The sequence below is a fragment of the Diceros bicornis genome, chromosome 37 (assembly GCF_020826845.1).
Source record: "Diceros bicornis minor isolate mBicDic1 chromosome 37, mDicBic1.mat.cur, whole genome shotgun sequence".
Lineage (NCBI taxonomy): Eukaryota > Metazoa > Chordata > Mammalia > Perissodactyla > Rhinocerotidae > Diceros > Diceros bicornis.
Genome location: NC_080776.1, coordinates 32879428 through 32904333, shown reverse-complemented (window position 1 = coordinate 32904333; position 24906 = coordinate 32879428). Strand labels below are relative to the sequence as shown.

At 34.0% G+C, this 24906-nt stretch overlaps 1 long non-coding RNA gene across 1 annotated transcript; it reads left to right on the top strand.

Annotated features, from left to right (window-relative positions):
• Positions 1-3257: 3257 nt before the first annotated feature.
• LOC131399225 (uncharacterized) lies at positions 3258-10723 on the top strand. Its single transcript, XR_009217097.1, has 3 exons — positions 3258-3311; positions 9111-9185; positions 10598-10723. It is a non-coding gene; the product is annotated as an uncharacterized LOC131399225 (long non-coding RNA).
• Positions 10724-24906: the final 14183 nt, after the last annotated feature.

Here is a 24906-nt window from a genome sequence, read left to right as displayed (position 1 = left end):
GCCAGGAACAAGGGGTGCCCTCCTGAATGAATGACCAGGAGTCTGGGGCCCTGGGTTCTAGTCCTGGTTCTGCTACTGAGTAGTTGTCTCCCTTTTCTGGATCTCCTGTCTGAAATGAGGGGACGGGTTAAAACAAAAGTCAATACATGAAACGCATTTTTGTAAATGAATGAGGTGTTTTGACTTTATGGCTTGTAGGATGTCTTGTAGCTGGTTATGATCCCTGATGGGCATGGCCAAATACTAGCCCCAAATGCTGAGGGCCAACGCCCTCTGTCTTCCCTCCCTTGCTTCCTTCTTTCTGTTTCTCTTGATATTGCTTGATCCCTGGAAGTAATCCAGTTTTAATCTACTCCCAACACCAGTTCAGATTACTTTGTTGTCCTGGAATGTGCCTTGTATCCAGTCTGAAAGATTGAATAGAAGAAATTATCTAGAATATAGAGGTAATAAGAGAAGGAAACCATAAAAAGGAGAAAAAATCCAGGGAGTATTAACCTAAGAAAGTCCAACATATTTCTAATTGGTGTTCTAGAAGGAGAGGAAAGAGAAAAGTGGAAAATAAACAATATTGGAATAAATAATGCTTGGGGTATTTCTGGTCATAAAGACACCAATCCACAGATTCTAGGAGCAACAATTAGATGGACAGCTTACCTCTCAGTATCAACAAAAGAAACAATGCAAGACAAAGAACAGTGATATTTTCAATGTGCTGAAAGAAAATGTGTCAACCTAGAATTCTATATTTAGTGAAAGCAAATGTCTAGAATTAGAGTAAAAAGGTATACGTCCTAAAAGAGACAAAATCAGCAAAAATGTTCCCACCAGTAGATCCTCCTTAAAGGAAAATCTAAAAGATGTGGAAAGGCAGAAGTGATAACAAGGAAAATATTGGAGGTTGTGAGAAGGAATGAATAATCAAATAAGTGGTAAATGTGTAGTAAATCTAAGTGATCTTTAATCTTTTAAAAACAATATTGTTTTGTGAGGTTAAAAGGGACAAGATAGAATTAAAACAAACAAAATAATAACATATAAGTGAGGAAGAGTAGTAATTGACGTCCTTGTAAGATGAGAGAAGAGAATAAGTGTATTGATTAATTTTCAACATTGGTAAGTTATATATGTGTTATTATAACCTTAAGAGAATAGAATAGACAGCATACAGTCCAATGTAGTAAAGTTAAAAAGAGTAGAATGTGAGAAAAAATACCTACTCAAACATACACAAAATAACCACCAAAAGACAATAATGGAGAGAAGAAAAAACATAGAATGAAAGAAATAAATTAGTAGAATGAAATAAGATGGTAGTTATAGACCCAGATATATCTGTAATTAAATTGAATGTTAATGGAATAAATATTTGGTATGAAAGTTAAAAAATCAGGCTGCATAAAAACATGAATTCCAATTTTATACTATTCAAAAGATCATATCTAAAATATCAGAAATCAGAGAACTGAAAGTAAAAAGGTGAAAAACAATATGATACTATCTGGCATGACTATGTTAATAAGACACAAAATAGATTTAAAGCTAAAATCATCACTAGATGTAAAGAAGGTCATGCTATACAGATAAAATATTCAAAAATTAGAAATATACAAAAATTCTTACTTTATGAACCTTAGCCTCAAAAAGTCCTTAATTGACAGAACCAATACTTGGTAAAATACTTTGAATTAGAGTCATGACATCTAAATGAAAATGCGTTGTTTATATGTAATATTTATACCTTGAAATCCAATTATTTTCAGGGGTCATGATGTAAGATCATTAATCTTATTGCTAGAAAATAGGATGAAAATGCCTACTATTTAATTTTTGTTTTGCTGAGGAAGATTAGCCCAGAGCTAACATCTGTGCCAATCTTTCTCTGTTTTGTATGTGGGTCACCACCACCACATGGCCACCGATGAGTGGTTTAGGTCTGCACCTGGGAACTGAACCCAGGCTGCCAAAGCAGAGCGCACCGAACTTAACCACTAGGCCATGGGGCCGGCCCCATATTTAATTTTCATATCTCTGTTACTTATGCATATCAACCACAAAATTAACTGATAAAGATTAATTAGAATTATGATAATAAAGTTTGTCAGAGTGTTTTAGTTTGTAGTTTGCTTTACATTGCTGTGATGACTGGCTGAGTCTCACTCTGCTACTCTTAGGCTGAGCTAACTTTTTCTATACTGAGTTCCCTTATAATTTGCTGTGAGTATTTGTTTTCCCTTATTCGCTGGTGGTCGTCTTAATTATCGTGTGCATAGAAAAGCATTTATTTATCTAATAATTGGAGTCAATGGATTAAGTGTTGTGATAATAGATTGAAATTCAGATTTGGGATTAAAAAAAAGTAGTTTTGGAAATCTTTGTGATTTGGGGTGAGACCTCTCAGGATTGTTAAAACTTGATCTGGAAAAGGAAAGAACTAGAAGAAAAGATTGCTTAAATCAAGTCCAGGTTAAATAACCATAGTAATCATGATGCTAATGCTAATAATAATAATCATTACTATTTCTACTCTGATGTCTATGCCTATTCCCAATTTTACTATATATTCAGTTCATACCTATTTTTTAAAATTATTATTGATTTGTAAACATTTTGAATGTATTCTGGATACCATATCTTTGCTAGTTATATACATTGAAAAGCTCTGATTCCTTTGGGTAGACTGTCTTTTATGGAGTTACATGTTAAATGAATCATTAATTTCAATATAATCAGTTTTATTATTATTATGTTTTAGAGTTTTGTTGTGCCTTGTTAAAAGAAACTAGATGAACTTTCTTTTTTCATTTATTGTTTATTTTATGAAATTTCTATTTTTCAATATTTATATTCTTTAATACACTTTTACATTTTTCTATAAAATGTACATTCGATACTAGATATATTCCAAAGTTCTTATAATTTTAGCTTCTTAGTAAATGAATCTTTTAAATTATGTGTTCTTTACTTTTTTCTCCGTAATTTATTGGAACTCCCATTATTTTAAAATATTGATTTTGTTGTCTGGCAATCTTGTTGAATTCTTATATTAATTCTAATTATCATCTACACATTATCCCATGTTTGTTATATAGATGATCATACCATCTACACACAATCATGCTCTTCTTTACAATTCTTTCCAAACTTTACATGTCTTATTAATATTAAAAAAAATTTTATTACTGCTCTGGATAAGACCTCATTACAGTGTTCAAAACAAATGGTCCTAATCAATATCCTTGTCTTTTCTAATTTTACAGAAACGTTTCTAACAAATCACTGTAAAGTATGAGGTTTTCTGAGAGTTTTCGGTAAGTCCTAGACTTTTCTGTTATATCATACTGCCTTGAAAGATTGTATCTTTACATTTCTTTAAAGAAAAGAGACAATCATTTATGGGAGGGAAATCATGATGCTCTTTGGAAATATGGTGAAATATATGGATTTCTCCACAGGAATAAAATGGACTTTTGAACATTAACACAAGCACCTGGTGTACACTTTTAGGGGATCATGAGTCTATTAAATATCCTCTATTGACTCAAAGTTAAGACTCTGATCTAAAAAGAATTTTATTCATCAAAACATTCAACAAACATTTATTGAATATCCATTATATGGCAATGACTGTGAAATATATTGTGTGTACAGAAAAAAGTAAATTGAAACTCATGAACCCTAGATACTCATAGTATAAAACATAAGCTCATGCAGGTGTTAAAATAAAATATGATACAAGACACCTCTGAGGAAAGTATATGAATTCTTATCTCAGTGATTTCTTTCTTTGCTAATGAAAGTGCATGGTGTAATTTCAAATAACATTTTGTCATTAGGTAGAAGTTTCTGATATCTTGAGTAAACACTAGGCTGGGCAAATGAGAATAAATTCATGTAATAATAAATTGTTATATTCTATCTAGCCTCTTTGCTCCCTTTAGTTTTTTTCTTTTCTAAATTTCCCATTTCATCACACTACACTGGTGTGTACACTGGCATGTACTGGTACATGCTTTATTTTGGTTCAGCCAACATGTTGGTACTCAGAGTTCTTTTATCAGTAGTTTTGCAAAAATGTCTGCAGGCCATTTTGCTCAAAAGGAATACAGATCCCTTAGGCTTTCTAGAGGAAGCTTTGTCTGCCGTTGCTTCCAAAAACATCGTAGACAACTTGAAAATAAATAAATGGATAAAATACTTTGGTTGAACTGGTTGTAGTGACGGACAAGGCGCCTTCTCCGGGGAAGTATGGCCACAGGCCTGCTGCACGGAGGATGGATTGGAAGTCTGGGACTTGATCTCCCCTGCGGTGTTTGCTGCCTTTCGGCATGAAGAGCAGATGATTATTTTCGCTGGACCTCTCAGCGGTGTCTGAGGCCCCCTGCACATTTCACTGGTTTATAGACACTTAGAGGAGGCATTCTGCCTGTGGCAGGATTAACCTCACTTATTCCTGGATCTTTAAAAGGAGGATGTCAAACCTGTCAAAGCTTCCTTGGGTGTATTTCTATTCCATCAATCTTTTGAAACGAAATTGCTTACACGTGTTTCTAGGGAGGTCTCAGGAGGGAGTTTTCATTTCAAATGATTAATACATGCAATGTGTGCCTCACTAACAACTAATGCTAAAAATAATACATAGGAACACCCCTTCAAACTAAGTTTGCAGCAAGTTTTGGGGCAAAGTATAGTAATTAAATTCGCACATGTATCCTTGCCTATCAGCTCATATTTAATTTTCGTATGTGTGAGAAGTTAAAAGATTTGGGGAAAGAACAGCAACTGTTACCACAATATAATAAAAATTACTCAGTGCATCTTTTACTGCTGAAACTTAGGGCAACCATCAATTGAGTAATCTTCAGTATATGGTCTTGGATATAATTGTGTTATATGTCAATCAATTTCTTACCCAGAATTGGTAAAATTAACTATCAGAGAATTAAATTAAAATGGAATCCCTTCCAAAATGTAATTCTGAGTTATTTCTCTACTAAATGTTTAATATTCATATAAACTATTGGATCATTAGTTCATGCCCAGTCTTGAACTTGGTCTAAGACTTAAAGCCTTGATCTTTTGTTTCATGAATATTTAATTGGACTGAACTCTTTTCCTGTTACTGTGGAGAGAGAGTGAAACATATTCTTTATTGCTCAAGTTATCCGTCATGCTTGGCATTTTAATTTACTTTCTTAAACTTTTTAACCAAGGACCATTTCAATTCCAATGAGCATACTGTATCACACTTTTTCAGATGACTACATTTTCTCTTTGAAGTTTTTTTTTAATTCTTCTGAAGCTTGAGAATATTTCCCATCTAGTTCTAGCTTACTAAACATTGAGGTCAGACAGAAATCATTCTTCTATGATTTGGAGATTTTGGTTGGTAGGTGACTATACTTCAAGGAACATATTGTACTTCTAAATATATCTGGAAATTATCAAACGTGAGTCATCTTCATTTCTCTAACTGATTAATGGTATATGTGAATTATCATTCAGAATTAAGTGTATTACTATAAATTACTATATCTAGGAGAGTATTTAATACAAATTACCTGTCATAACCACACCACTACCGCCACCAAATATTGTCTATCTTCATTAAGTGGTGAGGTGGAGTGATAAGCATCATGTTGGGGCTGCTGCTTATATAAGAGGGTAGGAGGAGATGAATTTTTGCTGTATACTTCTCTACATTCTATATGTACTACATATATACATTGACATGAATTACAAAGAACCACATTGAAGTTATTGATTTCAAATGAACCGTATGACTAATAAATTTAATTATAATGCTATATGCTAAATATAATGCTTATGACTTCCCAAGCATTTTCTTTTTCTCATTTTATTCCCATAAAATAGATGATGAGTTAATGATGTTCATATATATTTACTAAATAATATAATCGAATGAAAGAACAGGTTTTCTGAAACCCAATCTGGCCATCTTTCAGCTACACTGCTGTTAGATAAATTTCAGTGTTTCACACCTATGTTAAAATTATTGCCTATGTTTGGAACCTCAGTTATTTAAATCAGATATTTCTATACCATCTTGAACACAGACTTTTTTCCAAGTAGTACAGAGGTTCCAAAATTGTGGTCAGCATCCTGAACCCAGCCTAGAGTTGTCTTTTCTTTGTCTCATGCACTGTTTAATATTTAAAAATAAGAAATTAGCATAAAAGTCTGTATTGAAAAGTGAGAATATTGGGCAACAAAGATTCTATGTCTTCTTGTGGAAATGATCGAATAGTGCTAAAGAGCTGAGGCCTCCTTGCTATAAGATATTCTATTTTCAGTAATCCAATCCTTTGTGTCTTCCTAACACTGAGACAGAGTGTCAGCTGCAGAACTAAGAACAAAATGTGATGACATTACCAGAATCCTTACGTGAGGCTCACTTTCCCCCTTTGTGTTATAAGACTGACTACTATAGGTAATTGATTTTTGACTACTGGTTGCATCACTTAATCCTACTTTTGGGTTGTTTATATTGAGTTCTTACTTAAACTTCTCATCACCTGTACATCCCTTAAATGATGGTGCTCCTATCTGAAAAACAGATAGGACTACACTATGAAAGGCCTTCTTCTCATCCTATGGAATCTTTCTAGGAGGCTTCTAATCTCAACTTTACAGTGAAAAGTCATACATTTATATTTCTAGACCGTATTTCTCTTTGTTTTCTTTGATGTTTAGACTTCTAGATCTCATTTATTATTGCACATCTCCATTTGGGTATAGTGTAGATATCTCTTATTAAACTGAATTTTTCATATTGTTACCCAGATTTGGTCTTCCTTCTATATTCCTTAACTCAGAACATGGTAATATCATACTCTCATTACCAAAAAATAGAAACATTGAAGTTTTCTGTCTCTCTTACTCTTTTTCTCAATTCCTAAGACCTAAAAAGCAGCCAGGCTATGTTCATTCAACCTCTCAAATCCACCATTTTGACTGAAAAAACACTTGCCACCTATGTATATACTAGAAACATACAATAAATACGATTAAAATAAGAAAATTCTCCCAACTTCCAAAAGTTCATAATTAGACCTATGAATAGAAAATTATAATTCAATGTGATGTGAAAAATGGTGGGATTATACAGAGGGTGTCACAAGACTCCGAAGAATGCCATTTAAGCCATACTGAGAGAGACTGATGTGGGAAGTAGTGGTGTTGCTTCTACTGAGTGATGTTTCGATTGCATTAGCCAATGATGAATTTAGGGAATGGGAATTTCATGTAAAGAGAATAAACTGAAGATATAAAAGGGAAAGGTCGATATGGGAAAATTTATAAGCAGCATAGCTTGCTTGAGGATAAAGTATAAGGTAGGAAGCGTGGTAGGTAAGTTGGAGAAACAGATAGAAATTGCATTATGAAAGGTCTTAAATGACATATAAAGAGCTTAGACCTTATCTTCTCAGGAAAGAATTTGAAAAAATTTAGGCAAAGGTGTAATAAAATCAGAGACGCAATTTAGTAAGAATATAATTGAGTATTTTTATTTGGTATAAATGTCTGCATGGAAGGAGCCTGGTTAGGGAGATAATGCAATGGTTACGAGAAGAAATTTTGAGGGAGTGAAATAAAGTGGTTATAATAAGGACATAGAAGATTTGATATAATAAATATTTAGAAATTAAAATCTGGTGATCAAACCAAACATAGAGGGAGAGGGAAAGAGACAAATAAGAATAATTTTTTCAATTTTCTTGCTTTGGTGATTGAGTAGCTGGTAGTATGATTAACAATAGCAACAAGTATGTATTGAACTAAGAAGATGTTCGTGTTAACTGAAACAGGCAGGTTGTTGTGTAATGTCTAGAGAATGATTCTACTTTTTATCCAACATAAAAATAAAATTCCCGTAAGTATTTATAATTATTAATATTTTCTTAAAAAATTTGTAAGTGGAAAATCATAAGTAGAAATGTTGATTGGGGTTATTCATATAGGACCAGTTGAATATGATTTGTTTGAGAGCTCTATAGGGGACTGTAGAGCTGTATAGATGTTCCATTCTGCCATAAATACATGAGTTACTTTTCCATTGAACTATATAAACATTTCTTCATTCCTACTAATAAAATCAGCTATAATAATACTTATGATAAAACAGCCAATATGCGTACCATGTGCAGCTACTGTGTTAGACTTTTTTGTATTTTTTGTGAAATTCACAGCAACCATAGAACATTTCACAGGTAGCGAAACTAAGGCTTGGAGAGGCTAAGTGTAAAATGTAAATTTACACTTAGCGATATGCCTACATTTAAAGCCAGTTCAGTCTGAACTCTTAAATACTACTTTATATATGGCGCATATGTGTAACGCGGTTGACTGCGATTAGGAATGCAGTCTTTCTCAAGGAGGCAGATACCTGAGCAATTTCACTTTCCTTCTACCTTATTTGTAGTTGCTCAGGAAAAAACCCACCGATACAATATAAAAATACTACGATTTTTATGGGGAGGGGGTTAGGTGGCTGTTTTAATAAGCAAGGCAACTTACAAGGCTAATCTTGGCCGCAAGACAAGTAGATCTCCACATCCGCCTGCCAAGTTCTTAATTTAAGAGTTTATTTAGAGTCCTTAATGAGATTCAGTCATGAATACCATCCACATGGTCTCAACAACACATTACTCGCCCAAAGCTGTGTCCTTGAAGTGGCTCCTAGTGTGAATGGTGGGCCAAATATGCATTCCAAGGACAGGGGAGTGGATGAGGAGCCTCCAATTGCTCCGGTCTGGTTAGAGTTTCAGCTGGAGATCACGTACTCTTGATGACCTTCTCCAACTCTCCACCCCTGGTGACCATCTCTGACAAATCTTGCAGGCCCCTCCTCTTCTACAATGGCCCTCAGTGGTCAGCAAAGGGTTTCATTAGCATGGAGGTGCCTGGTTTGGTGGCTCTCTGGTGCACTGGAGGCAGATACCACAGCAACAATATAGGCATACAAGAGAAGGGCATAGAAGATATACTCAAGGATTAGGGTAAGACTTTTCCAATCATGAAATTAAAGTGTTTTTATTTTTGTACTTCATTCTTTACTCTTGTCTTCTGATGCCTCCCTGAAATCCCAGAGTTTCACCCTGATTTTCATGGTTGTAACATCAGAAAATATCACTTCTGGGGGAAAAAAGTGCCTGATACATTAGGTAAGCATAATGTCTCACAACTATGAATTGAGATACCTAGTAGATGTTTATGAGTTGAATTTATATTAAGAACTGATGTAATATCAGAGACTAGGAAAGAAAATGCTTAAAATGTGATTTTATCATCAAAGATGATTTTCTATCTATAAGTCACAGTACAGAATCTATCTAAAGAGCATGCTAACTTCTTGCTGAAGTGATAAAGTTGTCCTTTTAAAATTTGACATAAAAATTTTAAAATTATGAATATTATTAAAATATGAATATTATTAAAACTATGTTATATAATCTTATTACTCTTCTCAAGAAAACTCTATCCTGAGCCTTCTATGTGCTATTATGTAGACTATATGACAAAGACTCTCTGTGGACTAGATCTAATGAATGATCACTTATAATCATTAACACATATGTACAAAAGCATGGCATACGGGTGACGCCAGCCTGGACTCCATTCTACACAAAGGCAACAAAAATACATTTAAATCATTCACATGAAGATTCAAATTGCTAACATATCACTTCAAATTTGAAGTTAATAAAGAATGTCGGGGGCTGGCGCAGTGGTGCAAGCAGTTAAGTGGGCACGCTCCGCTTAGGCGGCCCGAGGTTCACGGCCCGGATCCTGGGCACACACCGACGCACTGCTTGTCACACCATGCTGTGGCAGCGTCCCATATAAAGTAGAGGAAGATGGGCATGGATCTCATGTCAGGGCCAATCTTCCTCTGCAAAAAAAAAAAAAAAAAAAAAAAGAGGAGGATGGGCATCGGATGTTAGCTCGGGGCTGATCTTCCTCACAAAAAAAAAAGAATGTCATAGAAGAAGATAATGACAAGTACAATGTTATAGCCATGCCTATTTGGTCTTTTGCCTTGCATAAAATAAGCTCAAAGTGGTAAATGTATTTTCAATTGTATGATGTAATTTTAGCACGAACAGAATATTCTGTATAATATGAAAGCTGCAAAGTCTAGTGTTTAAGCCTTAGGAAAATCGAGAGTTCAAAAATGTCTTCAATGAAAATGGAATGATCAGCTATGACTATTAAATACATCACTGATTTTACTGATTGACTATTTTTGCTGGCATAGGGAAATCTGACTGAGAATGGTAAGAATCTTAATTTTACTGCCTTATTAATGTTGAATATTTTGTCAGACGAATTTGAAGTTAGTGATTAAGTTCACATGACATTGCCAAAGAAGAGGTTTTGTTTGTGGACAGATTAATGCAAACAGGGCCAGTGGTCCACTCACCCTTCACTCAACAATGGAGATTGAGTGGGACGTTTAACCTGTTCCAACTGAGTTCACCCCTTCGTGTTGTCCAAAACTGTATGGTTTCCCCTTATGGCTGAGGCTGTTATATAAAAAAAGAAACTATTTATTGTTATTATTATTTTGTTTCAGCTCAACCTCTAAGAGATGACTTTCCTAGACTCCAGCGGAATGAGAATGAACCTCAAGAATCTGAGTACTTTAACTGCAAATTACAAATCACGTAATAATTATGACAACAAAAGAGAAATAACACATTCCAAGAGTCATGCTTTTTAGATAATAATCAATTTTAATATTAAAAAAATCCTTTGAGGGGGGCTGGCCTGGTGGCATAGTGGTTAAGTTCACGCACTCTGCTCCAGTGGCCCAGGGTTAGCAGATTTGGATCCTGGGTGTGGACCTACACACCACTCATCAAGCCACGATGTGGCAGCATCCCAAATACAAAATAGAGGAAGATTGGCACGGCTGTTAGCTCAGGGCCGATCTTCCTCAACAACAACAACAAAAAACTCTTTTTATTGTAATGATTGATTACTTTGAGTTGTTTTTTGACTTTGTGTTCAATTTTTTAATTGTTACCTCTTTTAATAAATAACTTGTGTTTGTTTCGGTATTTATCTCATTTACTTATGCTGTGCAAATACTTACACAGTTTTGTTTTCCAAAGGGGTTAGTAAGACCTCAGTGTTTGATATCCTTCTTGGATTTATTGCATATATTTTAACTCTATGTTATGTTCCAGAACTCATCTTCTGACTGCTCAAATACCACCATTAACTGCTCATTGAAAGTTGGCTCTAAGATCACTTGTTCTAATATTACTTATGACTAAACAGAAAAAAATGCTGAAAGAGACTTCAAACAATTCTTGTCTGTCCTCCACTTTTGATGATTAACTGTGCCCAAAACAACACACAGAGGTCATTAGCAAACTGGGCCTGAAAAATGGTAATAGATATATATTTTTCTACTTGTCCATATTAATTAATGTAGACATTTCCTCCAAGTAATATTCCTTTAAAGAATCTTTTTGTGACTCAAAAGTAGCTTTACATAATATTATTAAATTGCTGATTATCTATTTGGTAACAGGCAATCTACGTTCACAATTTCTTAACAACAGTACTTCTCTGAATTTAAAATTCTCCATATAGTTGTAAATGACTAGCTTGTATCAAACCAACTTTCACCAAGAATAACTATAAAAATCACATTTAAGAAAAGAAAAAGAAAACACCTTACTTATTGGAGGCATTGGAGAGTATCTAGGGCATCCAGCAATTGTTAGGACAATATCCTAATAAAAGGAATACACAGTATGAGCCCAACTTTCCACAAAATTTCCCCTTGAGGTATTTTCCATCGCTAAGTGGCTGAAGGCAGAGAGACTAAGCAGAAAGCAAAAACTCAGGACTCTTGACAGTCTTACAGGGCTAAAGAGACAAGATAATATGAAGCACAGGTATAACCAACCAGTCAGAATTGGAGGGACCAAGATCCTCAAGAAATAGGAAACACAGAGAAGTGTGTCTGATTTTCTAAGTTGATATTCACTGTAAGGCGTTTGTCCGTTTCTAAGCTGTTGTGGACTGAGAGACCAAGACGACAAGAAGACAGCTGACGCTCAGAAGGTAAAAACTGAAGCAGATGTTTTGTCAGGTTCAATGTGCTGGGAAAAAAAAATTGGGAATTTAGGGTCTGTCAAGAAGAAAGGGGCCCGGTAATTGCTCTAGTATTTCATTTGAGACCTTTGAAAAGTTATGCTCTATGAAAAAAAAGAACAAGTCAGAACTAGACCATACCTCAAAGAGACTAAAACTCACCTTCCTATCATCTTAAAACCCTGATTGGATCAAAATGATTTGTTTATGCTCTGACTGTCATTTAGGGGAAAAAAAAGTAAAATCTCTCTGAAAGAAGATAAAATTATCAGAGAAGAGTTTTTGTAATTTTTTATTCAAAATGACTGGAATCCAATAAAAAAATTTCAAGGCATATTAGGGTCAAGGAAGAAACGACCACAAACCAAAGAATAAAGAAATAATAGATACAGACCCACAGCCAAGTATTTCACCAGCCTACTCAGTCTAAAATATCTCTGATTATTATGTTCATGAAAACATTTGATATGATAGAAAATTTTGTCAGAGAAGTGAAATCTTTAAAAATAATTGAATGGAAAATACAGTAATTGACATTAAGAACTCAATATATAAGTTTAAATATAGATTAGACACAACGAAAGAAAGGATAAGTGAACTTGAAGAAAAGAAAGTAGAAAATATCTTTACTGAGACATGGAGAGAAATAAAAGGAAGGAAAATACAGAAATGATTGTAAGAGGTCATGGTGAAAAGCATTAATATACACTTAATTTGAATCCCAGAAGAAGAGAGGCAGAGTAGACAAAAGCAATATTTAAAATGGTTCTAGTTGACAGTCTTCCGAAACTGACGAGAGATATAGAATCTACAGGATCAAGAAGATCTAGGAACCAAAAATAGCTAGGTATATCCTAATGAAACTGCTAAATAACAAAGATAAATTATACTAAAGACAGTCAAAGACAAAAAAGATTCATTATCATCAAATGGTTAACATTGGAACTGAGAACCAACCTTCGAGAATAGTAAGTTTGCAAGTCAGAAAACAATAGTATGACAACTTTATTGTGCTCACAGGAGACAACTGCCAACATAGAATTCTGTAACCAGTAGAATATTCTTTAAAAACGAAGGGGAAATAAAAATATTTCAGGCAAACAAAAATAAGATTTCATAGCCAGCAGATGTGCACTATGTGAAATACTAAAGGAGTTTTACAGAGTTTTTCAGAGATAAGGAAAGTAATCCCAGATAAAAATATAAGAATTGAAGAAGAAATGAAGAACAATGAAAAAGATAAACAGATGGGTAAATGTAAATGAATATTGATGGTAAAAACCATAATAATATCATCTGTCAATTTAAAATATATGTAGAATTAAAAACACAATAATAATGACAATAATAATGTGAAAGACAGGAGGGGGGTAAAATAAAATGCTGAAGACCCTTGTGTATTCTATTTCATTTATTTATGCTCTGATTGTTATCATCTTCTTCCTTTTCCGTATGTGAGTTCAATTAGCTTTTTTTTTTCTAATGTGTTGAGGTGAGCTCTGTGGTCATTGATTTGAGACCTTTCTTCTTTCTAATAAAAGCATTTGGTGCTATAAATTTCCCTTTAAATTTGTTTTGGGTGTATCCCAGAGATTTGTATATATTGTGTTTTCATTTTCATGTAGTGCAAAATACATTCTAATTTCTGCTTTGATTTCTTTTTTTACCCATTAGTTATTTAAAAGTCTCCTATTTTGTTTCTAAATTTTTTTGGAAACTGTGGGATTTATCAAAGTTAAGCATTTGGACATCCTAGTTTCTGAATAAGAATGCTGTAGACTTGTTTGGCTTAGATGTATGCATTCAACGCATGATACATGATAGATAGATAGATAGATAGATAGATAGATAGATAGATAGGGAGTTGATTCTCATTATTTGCAATAGTTATGGTCTATAAAGTTGCCTCAAACAATGAATTAGTGAATACTGAATCATTGCTCCAAGGGGAAATACAGGGTTAAGATTTTGTGAGCCTTTGGTCACAACCTTTTTGTCAAACAATCAATGCAAACATGGTTTTATGTGTGTTTCTGTTTAAAGTCACCTTACTTAATATATATTTTTGATTCATTAACATTAAACTCACAGCCAACAATACTATAAGTCCCTTACAAAGCTTATCTAACATTCACATCTTTTCCATAAGACACATCACAGCTTTCTTGGGCTTAGAAACACTAGACAGAACTACCATACTATGTTTGGGAGCATTTTAAATAGTGAAATAACCAACAAAAAGCACAAAAATGTGAAAAACATACTAAACAGACTTTGAAAAGGACACTTGTTTACAGCCTGAGAGCTGAAATAAGAAGGGAGGTCATAGTCTTATTGCACCTTAGCATGTCCACGGTGACTGGGAAAGTGCTGCAGGTATTAATTGGGGATTATGAATAAATTTTAGCGAGTAGGCAAATTTGCAAATACTGAATCTGAATAATAAGGATCAGCTGTATATACCTTGGCAGTGTCATTAAATTGAGCCTCGAGAAACACGTATGGTTCAAACTTGGAGGCGGAGAATATAGGTCCCCTGTGAATTCTGAACAGTCTATTCCATCATCAGATACATTGACTGGGCTCTTCCAGGATAGCAGGCACTTTTTCTTGGATGATTTTCTTTGGTTTAGGTTCCAGAATTCTGTATATCTTTGGGGAACTCACCCAGCTAGCTCCTTTCTAGATGTTCTGGCCAACCTCTAACAATTTTTTACTCCTAAAAACAAAAAATGCATTCCTCTCTTATTCTTTCATAATATGCTTTCATGTCCATTACTCATAAATCATAGCAAAATAGAAACGATTTTTCTTTTCCAGGAGGAAAAGGACGACTTAATCCTCCAACTCTCAGAGGAACTGAGTGACAATACTTCTATTTTCAATGCAAAGAAAAAAAAAATGAAAAAAAAACACAGCTGAGTTTCTGTATTTAAACAGGATGAATATTCATATCTTGGAACACAGTTTCCTTAAGTGAAAATTCTGAAAGCATATCTGAGAACAATGCGTATATACATAAAACATATAACATTTTCAATTAAGATTTTTGAGTAAGTGGGATATAACTTATATCCCACTTATATCAGATAATAAAATGGCAAAATCCATGAAAATCTGCCTGAATGACTGTACTATACTGGTAATATCATATACAAAAGTTTAGATTCATATCTGGAAAAATAGTTTGTTTCAAGAGCCTTAAACATGGATTTCGTGTTACAAAATCTTTAATTTGAATTTGCATTGATTTTTTTTTTTTATAATTCCAAATATTACTTCCATTATTTTACTGATGAGGATTGTTTTTGGAAATATCATTTGATCATTTGTAAATCATTTGTATTCCCATATAGTTGCCCAAAATGATTTGACTGGCAAAACATCCTTCAAGTCACATGGTTAGATAACCAAAATTTTCCAGTTTTCTTAAAAGAAAATAGGAACTAATTAGATTAAAATACCAATAAATAGTATATCTCCTGTTGTATAGGTTTAAATGAAAAAGCTGAGTACAGTTTAAGAAAAATGTTAATGATATGAATAATTACTTTTCCTTGGATCTTATACTGTTTATTTTTTTTAATTATTCAACCTTAGGACGACTCTAGTTTACTTTCAGATTTGACCTATGGAAGTATTACAATGTGCAGGACTAGCTCAACATATATTCTTTCCCTTTTAAATTGAGTGACATTAAATTCATAATGTATAGACAAATTCCAGGCTTAGCAGACATTGATTGATCTGTCAATACTTATTTTTCTTTTTTGGAGCATCCAACAAAATTAAGTCAGTAAAGCTTGCTGACAGGATGCTAAAATGCATATTGAAGAGGAGGAGCCGTATCCTCTTAAAGCAGGTTTTAGCATGGGCATTAGTAGATTATCAGGTATAAACTGCACATCCCTGCATATCATATATTATTCTTCAAGATATCTTTGAGAATTTATAACTATAATTTTTTTGATCTCTTGACGTGCAAAAATACTATCTGTGTTCCCAATTGTTTTCTCCATATATCCAATGTTTTGTTAATAAAGAAAATGCGTGAATATAAAAGGAAATCAAGCATTTCACCAAGAAGTAAAATCCTGCATTTTACATTTAAGAAATATACATTGTCCTTTATTATTTAGTATATCATAAGGAAGAATCATTTTACTCTCACAGTTTACAAATAACACTCATAAGAGAGTGACTGATAAATCAGAAACATTCCCGGCAATGACTGTTGCAATTCTTCAGCAAACAACAGACAGGCATATAGATTTGTCAAATGAAATGCTAAACCACCGTTTTCAACTGTGAGGTAGTGCTCTTAGAAAGCCATTGTGACCAAGTGGCTTTTTTTATTTGTTTTTAAATGAGTTTTAGGCCATTTAATTAGTTTAATTCTCCCTCTCTAATGTATGAGAGAAAGCTCTCTTAGATTTGCTTTTATAACTTTTATATTTTACATATTGTAAAATAAATCCACATTTACTGCAGAACACTTTTGAAAATATGAATAAGAAAATGAAGCAAACTAAAGTCTTCTAAAACGCCACTACCCGAAAATAAATAATCCTTCTTAAAATTAGGAGTATACAATTCCATTTTATATATATATACACACACATAAAAAATATATATATACACACACACACGCAGAGAAAGAGGCAGACAGAGAAAGACAGAGAGAAACAGGGAGAGAAGGACACATTTATTACCCACAGTTTTCTTTTTTGTAACTACATCGAGGGACTATGTTATAGTTTATTAATAAAATCCCACAATTTTATAAATTTGTAAAATTTATTTAAAAATTTATAAGATTTAGAAAATCCCAACAATTTATTGTTGAATAGCTGTTTTCAATATTTTGCTATTGTCAATAGTGCACCAATGTAAATTCCTGTGGCTAACACTTTGGTTACTACAGTCTGTGATTACTTCTCTAGGATTAATTTCTGGTAGTAAAGTGTAGATCATAAAGCAAAACATCTTTTAACCTTTTTTGATATGTTGATACATATTGTCAAATACATCAACTGATACATATTTCCAAGTTGCTGTCACAGCAAATTGCACTGTCACCAGCAGTAAATGAGACTTTCCTTTTCCACAAAACTTCTAGATGTTTGATATTAGCATTAAAATATTTTCAAAAATATTTTAATTAGCTTTGATTTAAGCGAACAAGAGGTTAAACATTTGTTTATTATATTAAATTTTTTTAAATGGTCTGATAATATTCTTATACATCATTATACATTTTCTACTGGAGTTTTCATCTATTTCCTATAGATTTGTACTCTTATTAAAAAGATATTGGCTTTTTATCCATTATGTTTCTGCAATTTTTCCTAGTCAAAAATTCGCCTTTCATATTATGTAAACTATTTTATAATCTAGGAAAAAATACATACATATACACACCCAATAATCATTTCTCTCTCTCACATTTTTTTTTTTTTTTTGGTGAGGAAGATCAGCCCAGAGCTAACATCCATGCCTATCTTCCTTTACTTTATATGGGACGCTGTGACAGCGTGGCTTGACAGGCGCTGTGTTGGTCCAGGCCGGGGATCCGAACCTGCGAACCCCAGGTTGCCAAAATGGAGCATGCGCACTTAATTGCTCCACCACGAGGCGAGCCCCTATATTCGAATTTTTAAATTTAGCTTCATAGGTTTATATACCAGGCTGCATATTCCTTTTCATATCCTCTTTCTTGGCACTGTACTTTCTTTTATATTTAACCACTTAAATACTAAGAAGAAGATAAAAACATTATTTGTGCTCCTATGTTCGTTGTAGCATTATTCACAATAGACAAAACATGGAAGCAACGTTAATGTTTATTGAAGGAAATTCTGCCATTTGCAGCAACATGGACGAACCTGGAGGTCATTATATTAAGTGAAATAAACCAGTCCAGAAGGACAAATACGCATGATACCACTTACAGGAGAAATCTGAAATAGCCGAACTCATAGAACCAGCGAGTAGAAGGGTGGTTACCAGGGAATGGGGGGAAGAGGATATGGGAAGATATTAATAGGAGAGCACAAAGTTTCAAGTATACAAGATGAATAAGACCTAGAGATCTAGTGTACAGGATAGTATCTATAGTTAATAATATATGGTATACTTAAAAACTTGCTGAAGGGGTAGATCTAATGTCAAGTGTTCTTATCACAAAAAATAATAGTAATGAATTATTAAAGAGGGCAGTAGGAAACTTTTGGAGCTGATGGATATGTTTACCACATAGATTGTGGCGATGATTTCACAGGTGTATACTTACCTGCAAACTCATCGATTCGTATGTATTAAATATATATAGCTTTTTGTATGTCAATCACGTTTCAATAAAGTGGTTGTAAGAAAGAGAGTTTTTCAACCTCATTTTATTACTGGATAAGGTCACTGCTGTGTCAGATAATTAAGATTAGTAGAGAACAAGTCTAAAAAGTTAGACTAATTGGCTCTGTGTTTCCACTACGTGTCATATCACAGACACATTATTTACTTTAAAAAATTCAAGTCAGTCCTACAATTTCCCCCACCTCGTGAGTATCCCTCCGCGTCTCTCTCTGACTTTCTTTGCTCTCAGGAGATGTTTCTCGCTTGAGGGCTCCAAAGACACGCCCTGATAAGCTGTGTTGCCCTGGTGTCTTCTTGGCACTTCTGACCCTGATTGACCCTGTCTAGCTCAGGGAAGTGGCAGTACACTGCTTTAGTCTCACTCTTCTCATTGCTTCCTTTGTGAAAAAAGAAAAAACAGATTATGGCCCTCTTGATAAAAGCTGAGCTAGTGTCTGTGTGGGCAAAATACAAACACTAGAGGGAAATGTCTCTTCACACATTTTCAGGTTTTTCTTCTTCCTCCAGTGTCATGTGCTTAAATGCATCAATTTTTCTCTCCAGCACGTAGCAGCATCCTGCTCTTTGCGTTCATTGCATCCTCATAGATATTTATATATGAATTTCCAGGAAATTTTATTTGGGGCATGAAGAAAGGAATCTGATAAAAAATGGGCTGCTGCTTCATAACATTAATAAACTCAAATGAGTGCAAATTGCATGCTAAATAACACACATTTTAGTTATTTTATCTACTTTTGAAATTGTTAGTTCCCTGATCTGACAGTTCTTATTGAACAACTTTGCTTATTGCAAAATACACTAGGAGAATTGTGTGGTTTAAAAATGACTCATCTTTTAAATACTTGATTTACATGTCTTCACAATTCTTTTTATTGATCAATTGCCAAATTTAAGAGAAGTTTCAAAGTGAAATAAGCTTAGGGAGTCTGAGTTGGTCAAGGGAGAGGCACAACAGACAGCCAGCATCACGGGAGTTGCAGGAATATTCGGTCTGTCTTCCTGTCTTTCCTGGTTCTTCCTTTTCCCCATCTGGGACATTCTCTCACCATCCTTCTAATCCTGACCCCCGAATCCACCTTGCTCCGGGTCTCAGCGCACTCCAGGCGGCAGGATTCTATGGATTCTGCTGTTCAGCTGATGCTCATCTTTGTTTTCTTTGCCTTGGGGTGACTCGATTGCCCTTTCAGACTCGAGCTCATTGGCGACTAAGTGCTCTCCTGAAATTCAAGTCCTGATTAACCAGCTTCCTAATGCCTGAGTGGCCGCTCGTGGCTACCTGGCAACGACAGTGTCAGGGTTTCTGGTTTGGCGTCCTCATCCTCATAGACTGAGTTATGTCACTTTCACTGTGTGATATTCCAAAGATTCCAAAGCTTCACTTACACACGCACATACACACACACACACACACACATGCACAATGACTCCTATTTAACTCAAACTCTTATTCGGTACTTTCCCTTCACTGATATCTGTGAATTAATATCTGTTTCTTTATTTGTCTTAAAGGATAGAGCCAAACTCTCTCTTTCAGAATTATTCTGTTTGTAACTTAAATTCCTTTGATATTCTTTAATTAAGTTAATTTGAAAAGTGTGAGAAATGGAAGAAATGTAAACTCATCCCATTCATATGTAAATTAAATTTCAGGAAAAAATTATCACTATACCTAAGACCTGGCAATAATAATTGAAAAGAGAATCACCCTTAGTTTGCCTGAAAAAAGAGGGGAAAAAAATCACCGCAAGCCTCAGGTTATTCCTGTCATCTAAATTAAAGACTGTATGATGTTTTAAAACCTGAAAATATTAATAATATTCAATTCTTATCAAAATAAACGTAGAATAGTCCTTAATTCAATTGACATTTTTCTTCTAGAACTTGGTTCTTCAATGATTTGGGACCCTTCCATCTGCATATTCAATTCATTTCTAAGATGTCTTCGTTTTATCAAAAAGAGTATATAATTAATTGTATTGACTTAATAGCATATCTCATTAGTTATACATTTTGACTTTTCCTCTCTTAAAGGCAATATTAGCTACATTTTGACTACATATTTCTTCTCTTTTAATGTGTATAATGCAAAGGCTTTTTACTAATAAATAATTAACATTATGGAATCCTAGCTTATAATAATTGTCTTCATCTACAATGTGAGCTACTGTGCATTCTTCAACAGGGCACATGGGGCAAGGGGGGACATGTCAGTAGTTGCTCCATTGCCAAAAATGTTCTTAACATACAATGGGTGAATCATTCTCTCTCCCTGTCTCTCACGATATCTTACCCTGATTTACTTTGTTTTTGGCTTTTTTTTACATAGTACTTAAAACCCTTTATCCTAGTATGTGCTTTATTTATTTGTATTTATTTCTATTTACTACTTTTCCGGCTATAATTTTCTGGGAGCCAAGGCAAAATTAAGGAAATTGTTTAAACAGTTTAAGTCACCGTTTAACCCAAATTATATTAATTTTATCATCAATAAAATTATAGAAATATCAACAATTTTATAACATCAGAACAGCTAAGAATGAGAGAATAGATGGGAGAGTAAACTTTGAGTAAATTGATACAAAAGGCCACTCAACATCAGCAAAACAAATTAGACTAGGAAAATTTAATAGATGAATCAATTTAGAAAAATATTAACGGAAGGCAGATAGACAGAGATTAGCTTGTATTATAAAATATGTATTTTAGAAAAAAAGATTATGATGAGCACAATGTATTAGACATATCCCACTTGACTGCCCCACAATATTCATGATGATCTCAAATGATCTCTCTCTCTCTTTTTTCCCCCTGCATAGCAAATGTTTGCAACCCAGAGGAAACCATTCTTTTGCTGAGGCCCATTATAGAGATGAACAGATGAGTGTCTGATTCCAATATAAGAATTATATTCAAGGAAGTTTTATTTATTTCCTGGTGTTCAGAGTTGCAGCAAATGAGCATGCCTGGGTCTGAGTGCTCAAAAACAGTAAAAATCTTGATAGAATTCTGTATCACAGAATATTAACAATGTAGAAAACTACATTATTTATGGTGGAAGTTTAAGGTACTGATATGTGTCTTATTTGTTAGACATCAACATTCTGTTTGCTGTCTCTAAATAATTTGGAAATCTTAAAAATAGTCAACACAAAGACTGTATCCAAGGAACTTGTTTATCTAGTGTTCACAGTTGGATGTCAGGAATAATTCTGGACATACCTGCTTCAAGTGGACAGAAACAAGCAAATATCTGATAGAAATATGTAACCTACTACTTTGTCAAGTAGGTAAATCTTTCTGTTTATCTATATATGTATAGACCTACCTATGTATACAATTATATACTGTTTATCATAAAATAAGTATATACATATGATATTATATATAATCTTTTCTTGTATATAGTCATATTGTTTAAGGAGGAAGATATATATTTTTTAATATTTTTTGCTTCATCCAAATAACTTGGAAATATATTAATGTATAATTAAAAATCAATATAAATACCTACTATTAAAATGCTACGATTATGATTACTACTTAATTTACTATTAAAATTATGATTTGAATTAAAAGTTTGCTTCATTATAATGGAGACACATGCATATCATATTTCATACTTTGCTTTTGTTGCTGAGAAGTTCAGAGTTAGACTTGATGTTTAATCATTACTCTTAGAGGTTGATCTATTCGCTTGTTCTGCATCATTGATTCTAAACAGTCAGGGAAAGAGAAGCCTCCCATAGGAAGGTGTATTAGAGTCTCTGAGTTCATAAAATTTTTCATCATATTATTCCATCGGGTTATAAAAATGTTGAGAAAACTACACATTTTATTTTATTATCTGCAAATTTAATAGCCTTACTATGTACATGGGTTTTATTGACTTATCTCAAATTCTTTTCAGAAGAACATTTTATATTATATACTCTTTACTCCAATAAGTATACATTTTCCCCTTGAAAAGCTCTATGTAATTGAAAAATAACATAATTTAAAAAATAGAGCATGGTTAGCCTCAACAAATATTTATCGAACGCTATAACATATGATATGCTGTAGATAGAAACATGAATGACCTGATTTTTTTCTCCTGGTAAATCTTGGTGGGGAGATGACTATTTGAAGGGGTCATTTCAGTATAGTGTTGTACGTGAAAAATAGTGTCTGCAGAGATGTTAAAGCTGATGGATTCGGGAGCTAAACTAACGGAATTTGGATTCTCAGCTTTGCAACTGAGTAGCTGTGTGGTCTTTGCCAAGTTGATTAACTTTTCTGTGTTTTTATTTCATTATACACAAAGGGATAATAATATTAACTACTCATATGGTTATTGTCTGGATTACATAATTAATGTATGTGCCATGCTTAGCCCAGAGCTAGAATTAAATTGTTAACCAAATGTAATTTATCATTGTGACTAGTGGAGCCTAGATTGGTGAGGAAGGTTAGGGATGACTTCCTGGAAAGTTCTCTTGCAGAGATTCTGGCTCTTGAAGGCTGAATAAAAACTCTCTAAAGGATGAAAGGGGTTGTAGAGAAGCCCAGGAATAAAGAAGGGTGAGCAGTTGACAAAGACAGATGGATGTGACGTCATAATCTTGAAATGCCATCGGTTTGATATGACTGAATCGTAAAGTGCAAGTGGGGAGTGGTAGAAGAGCGCTAAAGAGAGAAGCAGGAACTTGATCATGAAAAGAATCATACGTCCCTCAAAGGAGATTTGACTTTACCTTGCAAGCAATGGATATAAATTAAAAGTATTTTTAAAAAATGAGTGAATTGGTGAGATTGGATTTTGCATAGGTCTTTCTGATGCAATAGGTTGAGAGATATAAGAAGGGAGGCAGAAAACAGCTTATGAGGTTCTTGAACATAGCCTTGGATAATATAGATTACATTGTTCTACAGTCATAAGGATTAATTTACAGGACCACTGTTTTTGAAATAATCTACTTATTTTCCATTTTAAATTTCAGTGAAAACAAAACACACTAACCACAGGGGAACTAATTCTCATGGGAATAACATAAATGGGAGAGAAAAGTCAACCTTGTTGCTAATAATATTTCCCAGAAAAAAAGTTGACTGCATATTGTATAACCATTACAATGATTTCTATATGTTTCTTGTAGAAAGTTTGTAAACATCTTACGTGATTATTATACATAAAGAGGCAAAATTAGTAACATAATTTCTTCCCTTTTCTACCTTATAATAAGAGTAGTAGTAATAGTAGCGGCAGTTGTAGTCGTCTTATAACTTATTGAATTAAAATAATAAAAAGCATTTAGGTTCATGCTTGTTCATTTGAGTAAGCTCCTGCATCAAGAATTATTTTCCTTTCTACTGTTTACATCATCCTTTGCATATTGATTGCTATAATATTATTAATGTTTGAATTTTTCAATATAAGCCCACTGTTGTTTAATAGGAAATACCGGTGTTCTTTCTCTCACGCATAATCTATGATCCTTATTAAAGTCACTATGCGTATGTACATTGGGGAATCTAGAATGAGACACGCAAGAAGTGCCGGCACTTCTGCAGAGCGTGCACTAAGTTCCCCACACTGTGGTGTGATCCACACGACTCCTTGCTGAGGCAGAAAGAGGGTGCTCTCTGTTTTGCATTTCAGGGAATTGTGACTCAGGCTGTGTATTGACTTGCCCAAGCAACAGCCTGAAATTTATATCCAGGCTTTTTGACTTTCTATCCAATGTTTATTTTCTTTTGTAGTATTTCTCTATGTCCTGAAAATAGTAGAAAAAACAATTTGAACTGTAGCCCAAATTCGTACATAGCTTAATTTTAACCCCGTTGCTGCGAATGATAAAATGGTATTTTGGGCATTTAAGAATTTACTCTGAGCCAAGAGAGTTAGTGAACCTGTGCCCTGAGTCAGAGAAAAGCAGGTATGAACAGTTACCAAAAAAAGCAAAACCCCAGGTATGACCTATGCTTGATTTCTTAGGCACATTATCTAATCTCTCCAATTCTCCCTGAAAACAATTTATCTAGTGAGTTATAATAACAGTTATCTCACAAGGAAGTTAAGAAGATTAAATCATGAATATGCACAAAAGTCCAAGCGTGGTGGCTGGGAATTTAAGTTCTCAATATGTATTAGGCTTTTTCTCTTTATTAGTCAACTTTATAGATGTTTGATTGAGTTCTGGAAAGAAAAGCTCCTTTAGAAATGCTTGGCTTTTGAAGAGGTTGTTCTTCAATGTCAAGTATGGCCTAGGGCCAGGAGGGGGCAGCAGAGCACCAGTCCCAAATCCAAAAATCTGGGCGCCACCTCCCTCAGGTTTTGCAGTGAAGGTGAGACAAGCCCTTGGACTTTCCCGGAGATCCAGACTGGTAAGGAAAGAAGAGAAGAGCTAAAGCTGCGGGGCG